We start from the raw sequence: 17,834 nt of genomic DNA on the forward strand, positions 1-17,834 counted from the left end.
AGTGGTGGTGCTGGTCCAGTGGCAGACTTTACAAGAGAGACGTCGCGTATGACGCTGCGGTTTAGTGTTGCAATACCTGGAAGAGCCAACCACTGTATTGCTTCCTCCTATGCATACGTCGAGAAAAATCTATGAGGGTAAAATGGAAGAGTGTAAGGATAGAAGGAGGGACCTACCTATAGATTAATGTTGCCTCTCGGTAGCCGCGCCACTGGTCATTTAGCTGAAAATATTCGCGATAGGATCGTATCACTTAATAAATAAAAAGAGAAGTCCAGTAGGTCTTTTCAAATGTTCATATGAAATCACTTCGTATGTTTATTTACCGAGTTTGATTCCTACCGCTACAGACCAGGCCTCATTACAGATCAAAAATGTTTTTGCAGGTCACCTTCTACTCACATTTGACGGATAACTTTAAATTATATTCTGCCAAAAGGATGAGAATTATGAATTAATTGGTACAAAAAATAATTTTTCCTATAGTAAATTATCTACAAGACACACGGAATTATGATAATAGTTCGTTAAAGTACGGTGGCATGTTTACAGATTTTACTTGTTAAGTCTGCCGGCCGGAGTGGCCGAGCGGTTCTAGGCGCTACAGTCTGGAACCGCGCGACCGCTAAGGTCGCAGGTCCGAATCCTGCCTCGGGCATGGATGTGTGTGATGTCCTTAGGTTAGTTAGGTTTCAGTAGTTCTAAGTTCTAGGCGACTGATGACCTCAGAAATTAAGTCCCATAGTGCTCAGAGCCATTTTGAACTTGTTAAGTCTGTTACTGATACTAATAGTCACTGCTCATACCCTAAAATAATCCTGAGACTATTTCAAACATCAACACTAGAGCACACAGTCTAGACAATACTGAAATCCCGGAGCCAGTTACATACTGACCAAGACTTAACTCCAAGAAAAAGAAGAAGCGTAATAATCAAGGAATTCCTTGCGTTTCGTTCTTACACAAACGCACGCTAGAATATTATGTGGTTTTGGTATTTGATTATTCCTTGAAAATTTCATAGTTCAAATTATTCCTTCTTAAATAGATGTAATAATTATTGTCAGGCTTTATCTATCAAATTACCAACATGGCAACAGCTATTAAAATATATAGAACCAAGTTATGCTTACACTATGGAAATTCCTAACTTTTAGGTATGGCTCCGTATTGATTATTAAAATTTGGATATTAATAATTACGCAATTTTTAATTATGGAAATTACATATTTGTTACTGGCGTCGCTCGGTGCAGAAAATTTAGTCATATTCCAGAAATTTATAATGGTTTGGTCACAATATGAGCTGAAAATCTGGGCCGTTTGAAATTTTTAATTAATTATATCTCCCGAATTCATAAGCTTTGAGCTAAAATAAACATGTCTTTGAAATAAGCCAAAATTATTCTACAGTTTAGAGATAAACTACTTTTCTGAATATATTTATCAGCTCTCTACATTTTTATGGATGCCCTCTAGATCGAAAACTTTAGAATACAATAACTCTTGAAACATATCATTTCCAGCAAACTAATTAACACAAATGTTCAGAGCAGTGAATTACATAATCTGAATAATAAGGTTTCGCAGGGAAAATTAATTTACATTAGTTTGTAAATTCATTAATATGTGGTCAGGTAATGGATTCTATCATCAAAATCTTGGTGAAGAATAACAGCAAGAAAAGAAGAAAAACTTGTATAAATCCTAGTTATTGTAATTAGGAGTACAAAAGACAAAGTAGGATGGTGGGAGCCAAACCAGCTTTGTCACAAGAGTCTCGAGGTCACACGTGGACTTACAACTTAGTTCCACCATTCACAACTGCAACCGGGAACGAGGGAAGTGGTAGTGGTATACGCTATATGATGAAAAGTGTCCAGACACCTAATAGTGGACACCACTGTGAGGTGCGTCCACCTTTCGCTATTTTGACGGCTTAAACTGCGCTGAGGGCGCACTCGGTGAGGTGTCTGAATGTCTGTGAAGGAATGGCAGCACATTCTTCCTCAAGAGTCGAAAGCAGAGAAGGTAATGGTGTTGTACGCTGGGGCCTGGAGCTAAATCGACGTTTAACTCATTCCAAAGGGGTTCCTTTGAGTTCAGGTTAGAACTCTGGGCAGGCCAGTTCATTTTAGGAATGTTGTTGTCCACAAACCAGTGCGTCACACGTGCAGCTTTCGGACAGAGAGCATTGTCATGCTGAAACAATAAATCATTTTGTCCGAACTGTTCCTCTAGTTTACGCAGTAAAAAAATGCTGTAAAATGTGTTCATATTCTTCCTGATTGAAGCGACAATAAGGAAACCACACCCTAACCACGAAAACTACCCGTACACCGTAATAACGCCTGCTCCGTATATCAGTGCTGGCACTATACATGACGGCAGGTAACGTCCTCCTAACTTGCCGAGCTTTTATCCATCTCGGCGACCCAGAATGCTTCCAGTACGACTATTGAGCTTAGTTTCGACGTTAGATCCGTAAAGCCATATTTCATAACGTGTTCTGACACGTTTCAGTGGTTCTGAGTCGTTGCAGACTTCACCTAACGACTCCTGAGCAACGTGACTCCACCGCTGTTTTTCGTCGAAATTCAACAATTTTTGAACAAATTTTGCTGTCGCACGTACCACATCGTCTGCTTCTCTGACTACGATTCGACGATCGTTCATAATCATTTGTTTCACTTTTTCAACGACTTCACCAATTGATGACGTGCTGGTTGTCCAGGCCGCTACTCATCTCACGTCTTTACTGGCTACTTAGATACGCTCATACTACTCGTAGACTGTTGTTCTACTCACGTTAGACACAGCAAAAGCAATACTTAATATTTATGAAACACTACTGCTTTTTTCTGAGCTTATAGTAAAATTTAGTGGAAACTCTCTGAATTGTTTTAATAGAAAGTATGTAATCGTCGATACTACCAAAACACATTCAACAGTTGTGGCAGATTAATTTATGGACGTGAATCTAACACTTTACAGGTACTTTTCAGTCGCGTTTGCCAAAAGAACAACAAAAATATGACGCGTATCGGACTAATGAAACGCGAAATTACAAAAGCAGCCTTACTACACTACTGGCCATTAAAATTGCTGCACAAAGAAGAAATGCAGATGATAAACGGGTATTCATTGGACAAATATATTATACTAGAACACTAGAACAGACATATGATGACATTTTCACGCAGTTTTGGTGCATAGATCCTGAGAAATCAGTACCCAGAATAGCCACCTCTGGCCGTAATAACGGGCTTGATACGCCTGGGCATTGAGTCAAACAGAGCTTGGATGGCGTGTACAGGTACAGCTGCCTATGCAGCTTCAACACGATACCACAGTTCATCAAGAGTAGTGACTGGCGTATTGTGACGAGCCAGTTGCTCGGCCACCATTGACCAGACGTTTTCACTTGGTGAGAGATCTGGAGAATGTGCTGGCCAGGGCAGCAGTCGAACATTTTCTGTATCCAGAAAGGCCCGTACAGGACCTGCAACATGCGGTCGTGCATTATACTGCTGAACTGTAGGGTTTCGCAGGGATCGAATGAAGGGTAGAGCCACGGGTCGTAACACATCGGAAATGTAACGGCCACTGTTCAAAGGGCCGTCAATGCGAACAAGAGGTGACCGAGACGTGTAACCCATGGCACCCCATACCATCACGCCGAGTGATACACCAGTATGGCGATGACGAATACACACTTCCAATGTGTGTTCACCGCGATGTCGCCAAACACGGATGCGACCATCGTGATGCTGTAAACAGAACCTGGATTCATCCGAAAAAATGACGCTTTGCCATTCGTGCACCCAGGTTCGTCGTTGAGTACACCATTGAAGGCGCTCCTGCCTGTGATGTAGCGTCAAGGGTAACTGCAGCCATGGTCTCCGAGCTGACAGTCCATGCTGCTGCAAACGTCGTCGAACTGTTCGTGCAGATGGTTGTTGTCTTGGAAATGTCCCCATCTGTTGACTCAGGGATCGAGACGTGGCTGCACGATCCTTTACGGCCATGCGGATAAGATGCCTGTCACCTCGACTGCTAGTGATACGAGGCCGTTGGGATCCAGCACGGCGTTCCGTATTACCCTGCGGAACCCACTGATTCCACATCCTGCTAACAGTCATTGGATCTCGACCAACGCAAGCAGCAATGTCGCGATACGATAAACCACAATCGCTATAGGTTACAATCCGACCTTTATCAAAGTTGGAAACGTGATGGTATGCAATTCTCCTCCTTACGTTTCACCAGATAACGCCGGTCAACTGTTGTTTGTGTGTGAGAAATCTGTTGGAAACTTTCCTCATGTCAGCACGTTGTAGGTATCGCCACCGGCGCCAACCTTGTGTGAATGCTCTGAAAAATTAATCATTTGCATATCACAGCATCTTCTTCCTGTCGGTCAAATTTCGCGTCTGTAGCACGTCATCTTCGTGGTGTAGCAATTTTAATGGCATATAGTGTATTTGAACAAGCTAATAATTTTTAAAGAGTAAAATAATGTACTTGGAAACACACAGCTCCCTCTTGCCATTGTGTACTACGCGCCATTTTTACTTAATGTCTGAAATATTCAATAGATAGCGCGGTACAGTAGACTGGCCGTTTATTAAAGCATGGCAAAGTACGTGTTACGTGTTAGTACGGTAGCGAACAGTCAACAGCACGGGAACAGGTGCCCGGAACGGCTGCCCTCTGAAGTGGTGGGGTACGATCTGCAGCCGTGCGTGGGGAGATACAAGTGCGCGACATAATCGCGAGTCGCTACTCAGCGCACGAATCACCTGCCGGCTGCTCTGAAAGGCGCCCCTGACGATCCGTGAAAGCACCCGCCGAGTCTTTCACATGGAGCTCCCGCGACGCCGCAGTACTCTGCGTGTTTATTCACTACGGCCAGCGTGTACGACACGACGCATAACCTGCTGACATTCCTGTGCACATGTACCGCACGCCACGGCTAACACTCTCGAATTACGTGAACGTAGCAGATACACTTGCCCGCCACCGCTGTAGGAAGCATGTGTCCATCGTAATCGACTTGCGGGTTACGTTTCTGTGACCGTAAGCTAACCCTCGGTACACCATTAAATGAAAAAAGTGGGTGCTTTCGAAAGCTGTAGGTGATGTAGGACTGGTCCCAGGCAGTCAAGTAACTCTCCACAGCTGACGGACAAGAATTGGATAAAAATATGGAAACTGATGCTCGCGAAGGCTGCAGGTTACACTGCTACATCTGACCACGACAGTCGTCTGTGCAATGACCCCAACACGTTGCAAGTGTTAGTAGTGGTCAGAACAACGTTCTCTTTTGTTGTGAGGGCATTATGTCGAAGCTAAGTGACTTCGAAGGTGGAAGAATTGTTGGTGTTTGTATAGTGGGTGCATCCGTGACCAACGTAGCCGAAGTACTTGGTCGAGCGCTGTGGTCGAGCGGTTCTAGGCGTTTCAGTTCGGAACCACCTGTCTGCTACGGTCGCAGGTTCGAATCCTGCCTCGGGCATGGATGTGCGTGATGTTCTCAGGTTAGTTAGGTTTAAGTAGTACTAAGTCTAGGGGACTGATGACCACAGATGTTAAGTCCCATAGTGTATGAGCCATAATTTGTTTGGTGTTTCAAGAGATACCGTATCGAACATTCATACTGCGTATCGATAAAGTGGGAAAACGCCATCCGCTAAGTCACCACGCGGACGAAAGTGTGTGTTGCACGATCGTGACGGGCGGTCATTGAAGAGGAATGCGACGGCAGCTGCGAAAGTCACATCTGAACTGAGAGTCGCACTCGGGAACCCTATCAGTACGTGAACGACACGATGGGATTTCCACAGGTAAGGAATAGTAGCACTCCGTCGTCAGGCCACGAGTGGCCTACCGGGACCATCCCACCGCCGTGTCATCCTCAGCGGAGAATGCGGATAGGAGGGGCGTGGGGTCAGCACACCGCTCTCCCAGCCGTTACGATGGTATTCTTGATCGACGCCGCTACTATTCGGTCGAGTAGCTCCTCAATTGGTATCACGAGGCTGAGATCACCCCGAAAAATGGCAACAGCGCATGGCAGCCTAGATGGTCACCCATCCAAGTGCCGACCACGCCCGACAGCGCTTATCTTCGGTGATCTCACGGGAACCGGTGTATCCACTGCGGCAAGGCCGTTGCCTCAAGGAATAGTAGAGCGAAATGTAATAAATCACTCATGAGTGAAGCAAATACTCGTAAAAGGAAAACGTGGTCGTGAAGTCATAAAACCTGGAGTATAGAGCATTGGAAGGAAGGCATTTGGTCGGAGGAGTCCTGTTTTACACAATTTGTTACTTCTGGCCGAGTGCACGTCCCAGGAGTGAAACCTGGTGAGAGTTCGGTGATGATTTGGGTAGCCATATCGTGGTACTCCGTTGGCCCATGGTTACTCTGCAAAGTCGCATTTCTGCCAAGGATTATGTGGCCATTTTGGCTGATCAGATCCATCCCATGGTACAGTTTTTATAACCCAATGGTAATGCTGTGTTGCAAGACGACAAAGCCCCTGTCCACACAGCTTTCATCATCTAGGATTGGTTTTGTCAGCACGAGGATGAATTGTCGCATTTCCGCTGGCCACCAGTCGTCATTCTGTTATTATTAAGCCCTATAGATTTACTTAGGAGAGAAGGGTGTGTTAACGCTGTCCAACTCCATCACCGTTACCTGAACTTGCCACTATTTTGCAGGAATAAAGACACAAGAGCCCCTTTAAAACATGCAGGACATGTATTTATCCATTGAGAGACGACTAAAAACTGTTTTGAATGCCATTGTTTTTCCTACACTGTATTAGGCATGGTAATATGTTGTGTCTTTGGTGTTTCAAAAAATGGTTCAAAATGGCTCTGAGCACTATGGGACTTAACATCTGAGGTCATCAGTACTCTAAAACTTAGAACTACTTAAACCTCACTAACCTAAGGACATCACACACATCCATGCCCGAGGCAGGATTCGAACCTGCGACCGTAGCGGTCGCGCGTTTCCAGACTGAAGCGCCTAGAACCGCTCGGACACACCGGCCGGCTTTGGTGTTTCTATACTTTTGTACAGCCCCAGTAGATCGTGGAGGTGAAGTAGTGTGTATGTGTCAGTCAGTCACGTAGAACCAGTGAAACGTTATGAGTCGACGTGCACACGTGGCAGAGTAGCAGAAAGGAGTTATTCTGTCCGAACGGATCCATGACCATAACATAAATGAAGTTTAGAAATAAATGAAGTTTGAAAGATTTCTATCAATGCGGACTGTACTACATGTCTGCAAGGAATATTAACTCAACCGTAGCCACATGACGTGGTGGACGTACAGTGGTCCTAAAAAGATCGCAACATGTCATTCTCAATGGAGAGAAGTCTTCCGAAGTAAGAGTGATTTCAAAAGTGCCGCAGGGGGGTGTCGTAGGACCGTTGCTATTCACAATATACATAACTGACCTCGTGGATAACATCGGAAGTTCACTGAGGCTTTTTGCGGATGATGCTGTAGTATATCGAGAGGTTGTAACAATGGAAAATTGTACTGAAATGCAGGAGGATCTGCAACGAATTGATGCATGGTGCAGGGAATGGCAATTGAATCTCAATGTCGACAGGTGTAATGTGCTGCGAATACATAGAAAGAAAGATCCTTTATCATTTAGCTACAATATAGCAGATCAGCAACTGGAAGCAGTTAATTCCTAAATTATCTGGGAGTAGGCATTAGGAGTGATTTAAAATGGTTCAATGGTTCAAATGGCTCTGAGCACTATGCGACTTGACTTCGGAGGTCATCAGTCTCCTAGAACTTAGAACTAATTAAACCTAACCAACCTAAGGACTTCACACACATCCATGCCCGAGGCAGGATTCGAACCTGCGACCGTAGCGGTCGCTCGGCTCCAGACTGTATCGCCTAGAACCGCACGGCCACTCCGGCCGGCTTTAAAATGGAATGATCATATAAAGTTGATCGTCGGTAAAGCAGATGCCAGACTGAGATTCATTGGAAGAATCCTAAGGTAATGCAATCCGAAAACAAAGGAAGTAGGTTAAAGTACACTAGTTCGTCCACTGCTTGAATATTGCTCACCAGTGTGGGATCCGTACGAGATAGTGTTGATAGAAGAGATAGAGAAGATCCAACGGAGAGCAGCGCGCTCCGTTACAGGATCATTTAGTAATCGCTAAAGCGTTACGGAGATGATAGATAAACTCCAGTGGAAGACTCTGCAGGAGAGACGCTCAGTAGCTCGGTACGGGCTTTTGTTGAAGTTTCGAGAACATACCTTCACCGAGGAGTCAAGCAGTATATTGCTCCCTCCTACGTATATCTCGCGAAGAGATCATGAGGATAAAATCAGAGAGATTAGAGCCCACACAGAGGCATACCGACAATCTTTCTTTTCACGAACAATACGGGACTGGAATAGAAGGGAGAACCGATAGAGGTATTCAAAGTATCCTCCGCCACACACCGTCAGGTGGCTTTCGGAGTATGAATGTAGATGTAGATCGTAACCGATAGGGAACAGAGATGTGTGTCACAGCTTGTCATTGATAATCGGTTTCAAACCAGACAAGAAATGCTGTTGTCAGAGGAGGAAGATCCATGCCAATCGGTTTTCGAACGAACATTGCAAAGGCAACTCTATGTATATGGGGTGTTTCACAGTTCATGTTACAGACTTCTAGAGGTTTTAGAGGGGACCTAGTAGATCCAGTTTTACATGGGAAGCCATGTCCGTAAACATCATCCAACGACGCTACAGAGCGTCAATGGTATGGACGCCGGCACCTGTAAATGCATGTATATAAATGATGATTCCGTGATAATGTTACGAACTTTCAATGTATCAGTTTGAAGTAAGATCTCTGGTTCAGAAACGAATGAGTCGAAAGCTATAAGCTAAAACCATTCTGATACCTCTGACACTGGAATACATGTACCGATACTGTTGTTGCTAGGACTGTAGGTATGGAACTGTCAGAGGTGGTAGTATAGACCAAGGCAAGGAAAAACGTCCAATAAACATGGGCTCTATAATGCATACCTGAAGAGCTTCGAGCACCTCTTCAATAGAGTATGTATTTCACACTAGCGAAGATGAACAAGTGCACATCAGGTATGCAATTTAGAGCCCATGTTTACTGAACATTTTTTCTTGTCTTGGTCCACACTACCACCTCTGAAAGTGAGAACAGTACTGATGCACATATTCCACTATCAGTGATATGAGAATGATTTTCGCTTGTAACTTTTGACACGTTCGTTTCGGAATGCATACATATATCCTTCTCCATCATCCACGAAAGTTTGTAAAACCATCAAGTTATCACCGTATGTATGTACACACTTAGATGTGTCGGTACCTACAACTTTGACGGTCTGAAACCTCTATAAGTGTTTAACATGAATTGTGGAATACCCTATATAATCGACGTTTAGAGTCGGGTACTTCGCAAAAAAGTATTGTCCACAGCGGCACGTGCAGCTGCACTTCCTCAGTAAGCAAACAACACAGATAATGTACATCAGCTGACTGGAAGCGAGTAGTGTGGCCTCTTCTCAATCGAGTGAACAGATTACCCAATGAGGCATTTAACCCGCAGTGGGTGAAGGGCGTAGTTCAGATCGGCGGGTGATTTTCGTACCGGGACGTGGGCCTACTTATTCGGGTTTGATCTTGAACCAGAATATTTATTTCAACATTCTTACTGACGAAGTGTTGCCGTTTGCTCTACATATTCATGATGTAGTAGCTGTGGATACTCTCATCTTCCAAGATGACAACAGCGTGTTGACAGAACTGGACGCATACATTCCTAGTTCGACGAACGCTCGGGCACCCTACTGCACCCCGAGTGGCCTACAGAATCATCCGCTCTTAATTCCGTAGAAAGAAACCTGGGACTATTAGGAACAGCGGCTGAAACGTAGCAGTCATCATTCTCGAAATTTGGTGGACCTAATCGTCAATGAGTTCCTTCAGCGGGGTACGGCATACGTGAAAAAATTTGTGGACTCTCTTCCTCTCTGAGCTGGGACCATTATCAAGGGTAGATTCTGTCTTACACGATATTAGGCTCATGCTCCATGTGGATAACTTACTTTATGACCGATGTGCGTATTATACAGTTGGTAATTGTTGAGTGTGAGTAAGCAGAATATGGGCCACATGTTGGCGAAAAGGCCACTGATCTGGTGAGCAGGCGTGTTGTTTGCAGCATTTAGACAAATATCAAGATCCAGTTAATTACAAAAGAGATACGTTTTTGTCGATCGTATTCTGATTCCAGATATCTTTGCATTTAGATTCTGAAACTAATATTCGGCTCCAGACGAAAAAAAAATATTACCCACATGCTTTGAGACGAAACTAACGTCGGAGGTAAGGCATAAAGCGAAAATATCATTTAACAGTATACTGTGAGCAATTAATAACTGTGAAAGTCTAACTCAGGATGGTCAGACTGGGAGCTGCACGACTCTATACACTATCTTGCATGCATTTCGTAAGAGTTACGGTATTACTGTGACTCAATAAAGACCGGATATTCTAGGTTGTGATTTAAATTTTGTACATACTCAACCGTTAAACAGCATTTTACTCCCTTCATTCTCCCACACATACACTGATGAGACAAAACATTATGAGGAGTGCCTAGCACAGCAGAGGACCGCCACTTATTCCCACGCTGACACAACGACATCGTCAGTTACGACTGCAGTGGAGACAGGATCACCGAGATTGGACCATGGATCAGTGGAATCCCGCCGCCTAGTCGGATGAATCTCGCTTCCTTCTGCACCCAGTCGACAGTCGTGTCTAGATACTCTGACAACCAGGCGATCGGTTGCGCGAACCATGCACTGCGCTACATACGCAGGCCGGCTGGGGTAGTACGATGCTATGGGGGATATTCAGTTGGTCTTCCATGGGACCTGTAGTAATAATCGAAGGTGCCATGACGGCTACGGACTACGTGAACGTTAATTCATTCTCAAAAGCTTGACTTCCCCGATGGTGACGGCATCTTCCAGCAGGGTAGCTGTCCGTGTCACAAGGTACTACAGAGGTTTAAAGAGCGTAATGGTGAACTCACGTTTATGTTTTGGCCTCCAATTCGCCTGATTGGAACACGCTGGAACACGTCTGGAACGCTACCGGGTGCCAGCTCCGCGCCCAAAAACCAGCGGCTCATACTTTACGTGAATTACGCGACCTGTGCGCAGACGGCTGATGCCTCACGCCTATCAACGACTTGTCGAATCCATGCCAAGGAGCATCGCGTCTGTGTTGCGTTACAAGGGTGGGCCAACACGCTATTAAACACGTTGGTCATATTATTGTGACTCATCGGTGCAAATATTCTATGCATCTGAGGGAGTAACAGGCTCCTTCGCCTGTGTGTGTTATGTGATTTAGTTTCATGATTCGTGCTGAAACGCCAGAAGCACCATTCTGAGGTCTATGGTAAACATCTACAGTCAGTAACATTAATATTCGGTCACTGTGACATTTTTACTTTCTAGCATCGTATTTTTATTCTTAACAAAACAAAAATACAAAAATAATCAAGTATTATATTCAAGTATATGTCCAGTAAATAATAGTATGAATATTTTAGACAATTTATTACAGTTGTTAATTAAGAAGATTTAAATAAAACTCTTTTCTATTTGCGCGTTGCTTAAATACTTGGACAGTTGCAGTATAGCACTTTTTTGATCATTCAGCCAAGTTACATACTGTGAGTCAGAAAGCAGTGTTTGTTTACTAGCGCAATCCAATGTCCAGACGGTATAACGCCACGCAAAAGTAATACAGGTTTTGGTAGGCGACAAATTGTGATTTTTCATAACGCGGAAGGTAAATATTATAGACAAACTGCTGCCATGCACAACATGAATAACAGTACTGGGGCAGATATCGTCAGACGATTCAAAGACGAAGATCGTATAGACTCTATACCTCAAAAGGGCCAACCAAAAAAGTTGGATGCACGTGACAAGAGGGACCTAATACGAAAAATAAAAAAGTATCCTACACTCAGTGCACCCAAATCGACAAGTGAGCTGCTAAACGAGACTAGAAAGAAGATGCATCCTCAAACGATTCGCAAAGCATTGAAAGATAGAGGCTACAATGGAGGAGTCGCTAGGAAGGAACCGTATGTGAATGAACAAGAGATTTGACTTTTATTACGATGAAAGAGACATGGTGGAACGACATCATTTTTATCGACCAAAGTAAATTTTACATTTTACGGTGTGGCGGAGGAAGGGTGAAGAATCTTAAGTCACAAATGTCAGGCCGACTGTAAAGTAAGGAGGTGGCACTGTTCTTGTCTGGGGTTGCATATCCATATTTGGACCGGGCATTAGTGTTCGTCGATAGTGTTATGGACAAAAATGTCTATCTGAACAATTTACGCAAAAGTGCTAACAAATGGGGATATCAAACACGTTGAAGTTTTGCTGGGACAATGGCCCGGAATGTAAGGCTCGCGTTGTACAGGAAAACTCGTTTCACAATTACCCGAAAGTCTTACAACCACAATCTCTGTCATCAGACCTCAATCTCATTGAGAATGTTTGGGGAGAAGTGGATTGATGTATTAGATAAATGCCAATATCTTTCAAAGAAACTTTGAAGCGTCGATGAAAATAAGAATGGGATAGTTTGTGTACTGACCATTTAAAAAAAGTCATTAGCAGTATGCCGCAGCATTAAAAAGAAGTGATACAACATAATGGGTATCCGACAAAATTTGGAACATATATTACTGTAAAAAAATCTGTCTTGAAATAAGTAGCTCTGAAAAGTGTCCGTATATTAAAGTAACGTGAAAATAGGACCGTGTATGATTTAAGACGTATTTTTAAAGAACGTTTGTAGCATATGTTAATAAAGTTGATGCTATTATTTGCAAGGACTATAACTTAATATAATACTTGGCTATGTTATTTGTTTGTTTTGTTAAGAATAATGTTATGGTTCAATGGTACAAATGGCTCTGAGCACTACGGAACTTAACATCTATGGTCATCAGTCCCCTAGAACTTAGAACTACTTAAACCTAATTAACCTAAGGACATCACACAACACCCAGCCATCACGAGGCAGAGAAAATCCCTGACCCCGCCGGGAATCGAACCCGGGCGTGGGAATCGAGAACGCTACCGCACGACCACGAGATGCGGGCAATAATGTTATGATGGTACAAAGTAAAACTCTCATAGAGTTCGAATACAAACTCTACTCACTGCACTTGTCTGATCAACAGCGCCCAGAGTTATTTTTAGGAGAAATAGTGATGCCTCAATGACACTGTCGGAGTTCTCGGAGCCGGCTGGAGTGGCCGTGCGGTTTCAGGCGCTACAGTCTGGAACCGAGCGACCGGTACGGTCGCAGGTTCGAATCCTGCCTCGGGCATGGATGTGTGTGATGTCCTTAGGTTAGTTAGGTTTAAGTAGTTCTAAGTTCTAGGCGACTGATGACCTCAGAAGTCGCATAATGCTCAAAGCCATTTTGAGTTCTCGGAGAGGATCCAGTTGAGCAACAGGCTTAGTCACGAATGGTGTCGAGAGGGAACTGAAGAGTATTAAACCCGGAATTCTTCAGTGTACTGCCAACCGCCGTAACGTTGTGGATAGTCAGCGTCGTTAAGAGAGAGAGAGCGCTGTAGTAAGTAGTAGCCAGAAATATTCCGTGGGAAATAGTGAACCCGGTACGTATAAATCAACAGGAAAATAACGAAGAGTGAGTCAATCGCCACACAATTTCACAGCGTACTTTATCGGAAAGTCAAGTATCCAGTGCCATCTTTTTTTTTTTGATTTCTTCTACCAAACCTATTTTAACAGTAATCATAGATATAAAATCCCTTTGTAGCAACGACACCTTGTATTTATTTGGTTGCTCGGTGTTTCGAAACTTAGGATCGCCTTACACCTCTGACACCGTTTCGTAAATCACTGCCGTCAGCGAACCGCAACCCGTACGTAAATAAGAAGCTGTGTAATTCTTGCGGTCCGGTCGGAACTGCACGCAAGCTTCGAAACTGGGCGACCAACGCTGTAAACAAAACAGGGCTGTCGCGAAGCTGGTGCAGAGCGCCGTACTTCTGCTGCCGCGAGGGAGACCACAGGCGGACGACGTGGGGGTCCGGAACCGCAAGAGGTGCCCGGTGATCGCTCACGTCGCCCGTCGCCCGCCGGCCTTGTCACTGAAACGCGATACGGGCGACCGCTCTCCTTCCTCCGCTCGGTCTCCTTGAAGTCAGAACACGATCGCTTCTGCGCGAGTTCCAAGTAAATGTATCAACAGATGGCAGAAAGCTGAAACGATCTTACACCGAATAGGGCAGAACAATTCTGAATGCTTGAAAGATTCAATTGAAGAAAACAGCCCTCGGTCACAATTTTTAACGAATTAACCGGGTTTCAACACTGCTAGGAGTGTCTTCCTCAGAATTTAAATCAAAGAATGGTCTATAATATGGTCACAGAACTATGACTAAAGCCGTATGACACAGAGAAAAAGTACAAAATCATCGTGAAAAACTGGCAGTACTTATATGTCATTTATAAAACAATACATATGCCAGAAGGGCATTTGTCACAAAGATATTTAAGATAAAAAATTGTGATGGCGAGCCACTAAGGGCTGCTCGTTACGCACGCGGTTACAGCTTGCAAATGGAAGTCAGTCCATTTGCAACCTGTGCTAGCAGTTTATTATTTTGGCAAAAGTAGCCGAACCTAAACGTTTTAGTACATCCTCTGTATGGTTCTTGCATTTTAAGTTTTCATCAAGATGCACACCTAAGAAATTAGAATTTTCTACCCTGTTTATTATTTCTTGTTTGTGTTCTAAGTTGATAGTAGACGGCATATTTTTCATTGTACAAAACCGAATGAGCCCGTGTGTTTTCATTGTTGAAAGCTAGCCCATTTGTGCAAAACCAGTCAGTAACTTTCACAAAACATCGTTTATTATTTTCTGTTTTGATACTTCTTTTCTCATCTGCATTCTGATTAAAATGAAATGACAGATCATTAAAATAAAAAAGAACAGCAGTGGCCCAATGATCGAAGAACATGCAGATGATGTGGGGTCCCTCATTGCTTTACTGCAAAACCTAGGGTATCTATCTGCATTCTGTTTCTTAAATAAGAACCAAACCATGCATGTACTGAACAATGTGTTTCAGTAAAAGCTTAACTTCTCTAATAGAATGTTATGACTGACACAGTCAGACGCCTTCCATAAGTCACAGAAGATCACAACTTGTGTTATTTTATTATTTAAAGATATTATCATGTTTTCAGTAAATGTGTGCGCACAGTTTTAACACACTGTGCCATTTAGATATCGGTCCTTCCACCTAAATGTTTAGAAGCATATTTTTAAAGCCGGAAATATGTAGTAGGCGCCAGAACCGGCTGGCATTGGTAGCTGGAACACATTAAATTTATTCCGTTCTCTTGACAGCGCAGGCCCATTCTGAAGATGTCCCATCCCACAATGTGTGTACTTCCGGAATATTGCGGCGGCGGCTGGCTGTTTCGGAAGATTGCGCTCGCCTCGTCGTCTCCGCGACTCTGGCCTCCTATTACTGCATCTCCCGTCACCCCGTCCCCCTTACCCCTCTCCAACAGCCACCGCCACTCTCCAAGAATAACAGTGCAATACGCTCAAGTGCTCAGATGCAGCAGCTAGCTAGGCAGGAGACACCCCGCACTGAGAAAGAACTGCTCTTTTCTGAGACACATATCCTTGTGCGCCTAGGAAGCTATGTTGGCTACTATGCAGGACTGTCTGCATCCCCATGACAAACAGTGGACTTCTGTTTCCTGAAACTCACGTTCATAGCATGCAGCTCACGCGATTACATTCAGAGTAAAGAACGTTGGAAACATATATAATTCCGAAACGATCTTTCTCTTCTTGAGTTTCCGCAGCGTCTGGCGAAGTCCCATTCGCGGATGAGGCCAGAATCCATGCACTCTTTAATTGATCGACTCACGGACTGTGCATTCGTACGTCAAGCGTAGAGCATGCCAGGTTTATGACGTAATAGCGTGGAAAAAGCTTATTGGGGAGATTTTCTATATGCGAAGGGTGTTTGAACGTAAACCAGTGAGATGGAGAAAAGCCACGTACGGCACATGACGCTCTCTCGCTCTCTCTCTCTCTCTCTCTCTCTCTCTCTCTCTCTCTCTCTCTCTCTTCATACCAGAGTCACGAGACGCCATTTTGGCTTTCAATTGAAGCCCACATGTATATATGCCATTTCTAAGCAGCAGGAAACTGCGGATCTGTCGAATACCCGTCGTTTTTTATAAGAATTATTGTAACTTGCGTAGTATGAAAGTAGGCCGTTTCAAGGCAACGGAATGTTTAGTACCCTTCAAAAACGCATTGTTCTGGATACAATTTGTTATAGTTAAATGGCAGTTAATAACATATCTACGATTCAAGATTTCACAACATGGTAAAATGCAAAGTATGGCCGTAAATCAATTAAGGCAGGTGTCACGTAATGAGTCGGGACGCAGATCAGTAATGTAGCACAGGATATGTTGCTGGTTCGATTCCCACTGGATCCGAATACCTTGTTACAAAACTTTTCGTTTTCAAATACGATGAGATTCTGATACTTTCTTATTAGTTTAATAGAAGAGTACTCGATTGTATGTATCGGCAGATCAAAAAGTCAGTATAAACTTGAAAATTTAATAAACCACGGAATAATGTAGATAGAGAGGTAAAAATTGACACACATGCTTGGAATGACATAGGGTTTTATTAGAAGCGCAAAAGAACAAAGTTCACAAAATGTCCGACAGATGGCGCTGAACAGCAAAACGTCAGTGACTGCGCATGACAATCGTGTATAAAAGGAGCTGCAATGAGAGAGAGAATCTCACCATCTATGGCCGTCCTATCGCCCTCACTCCCACCCTTAAGTACCTTGGCGTCACCCTCGACCGTCGCCTCTCCTGGACTCCCCATTTCTGGACAATCCAAGCCAAGGCACGCTCCGTCTCCTCAAGCTCCTTTCCGGCCGTACGTGGGGTCTGGACCCCTCCACCATCCTCCACACCTATAAATCCCTCATCCGCCCTATCCTTTGTTACGCCCATCTGGCCTGGATCTCTGCCCACCCCCCCCCCCCTACCTTTTATAAATCCCTACAAATCCTTGAACTCCATGCTCTCCACCTCACCTATCGCATCCGTCTCCCCTCCCCCACGCGGATCCTGTATGACCTCATCCCCTTTCCCCACCTCCTCCTTTTCCTTGAAAGGATACGGATCCTGTACACCTCCCGCAAACTCGATCCTCCTCATCCGCTTGTCTCACCTGTCCTCTCTCACCCCCACCCGCTGCCGCGCCTGTATTCCCACGTCCCACCCGGTCTCCATCTCTCCACCCTCCTTACCCTCTCCCAAGGTGGCTTCTGCCAGCTACCCCTCCCTGATGATGTCCTCCTCCCCTCCATCTACCCCTCCTACCAACTTTGATCCTCCTTCCCTCTTCCTGTGTCTGTTCCTTTGGGCACCCTCCGTCCCTCCTCCCCTTCTCCCCACTGCTCCCCTGGGCCTCTCCTCCCCTCCCCTGCCACTCTACTCCTCCTCCCATCTCCTCAGCCATTGGCATCTTTGTTCTCCCCTCTCCACACTCTCCACCCCTCCTCACCCTTCTTCCCCTCTTGGCAGGTCCCCGGACTCGCACACACTACGTGAACTTTCGCGCGCCGGAGATCATTGCCATCAGTGTCTCGTGTGTGTGACGTCGCTTT

General features: G+C 44.6%; 1 pseudogene; it reads right to left on the minus strand.

Moving 5' to 3' along the window:
• Window positions 1–6,059: 6,059 nt before the first annotated feature.
• On the minus strand, window positions 6,060–6,177 carry LOC124725380 (annotated as a pseudogene).
• Window positions 6,178–17,834: the final 11,657 nt, after the last annotated feature.

The sequence above is a fragment of the Schistocerca piceifrons genome, chromosome 1, assembly GCF_021461385.2.
Source record: "Schistocerca piceifrons isolate TAMUIC-IGC-003096 chromosome 1, iqSchPice1.1, whole genome shotgun sequence".
Lineage (NCBI taxonomy): Eukaryota > Metazoa > Arthropoda > Insecta > Orthoptera > Acrididae > Schistocerca > Schistocerca piceifrons.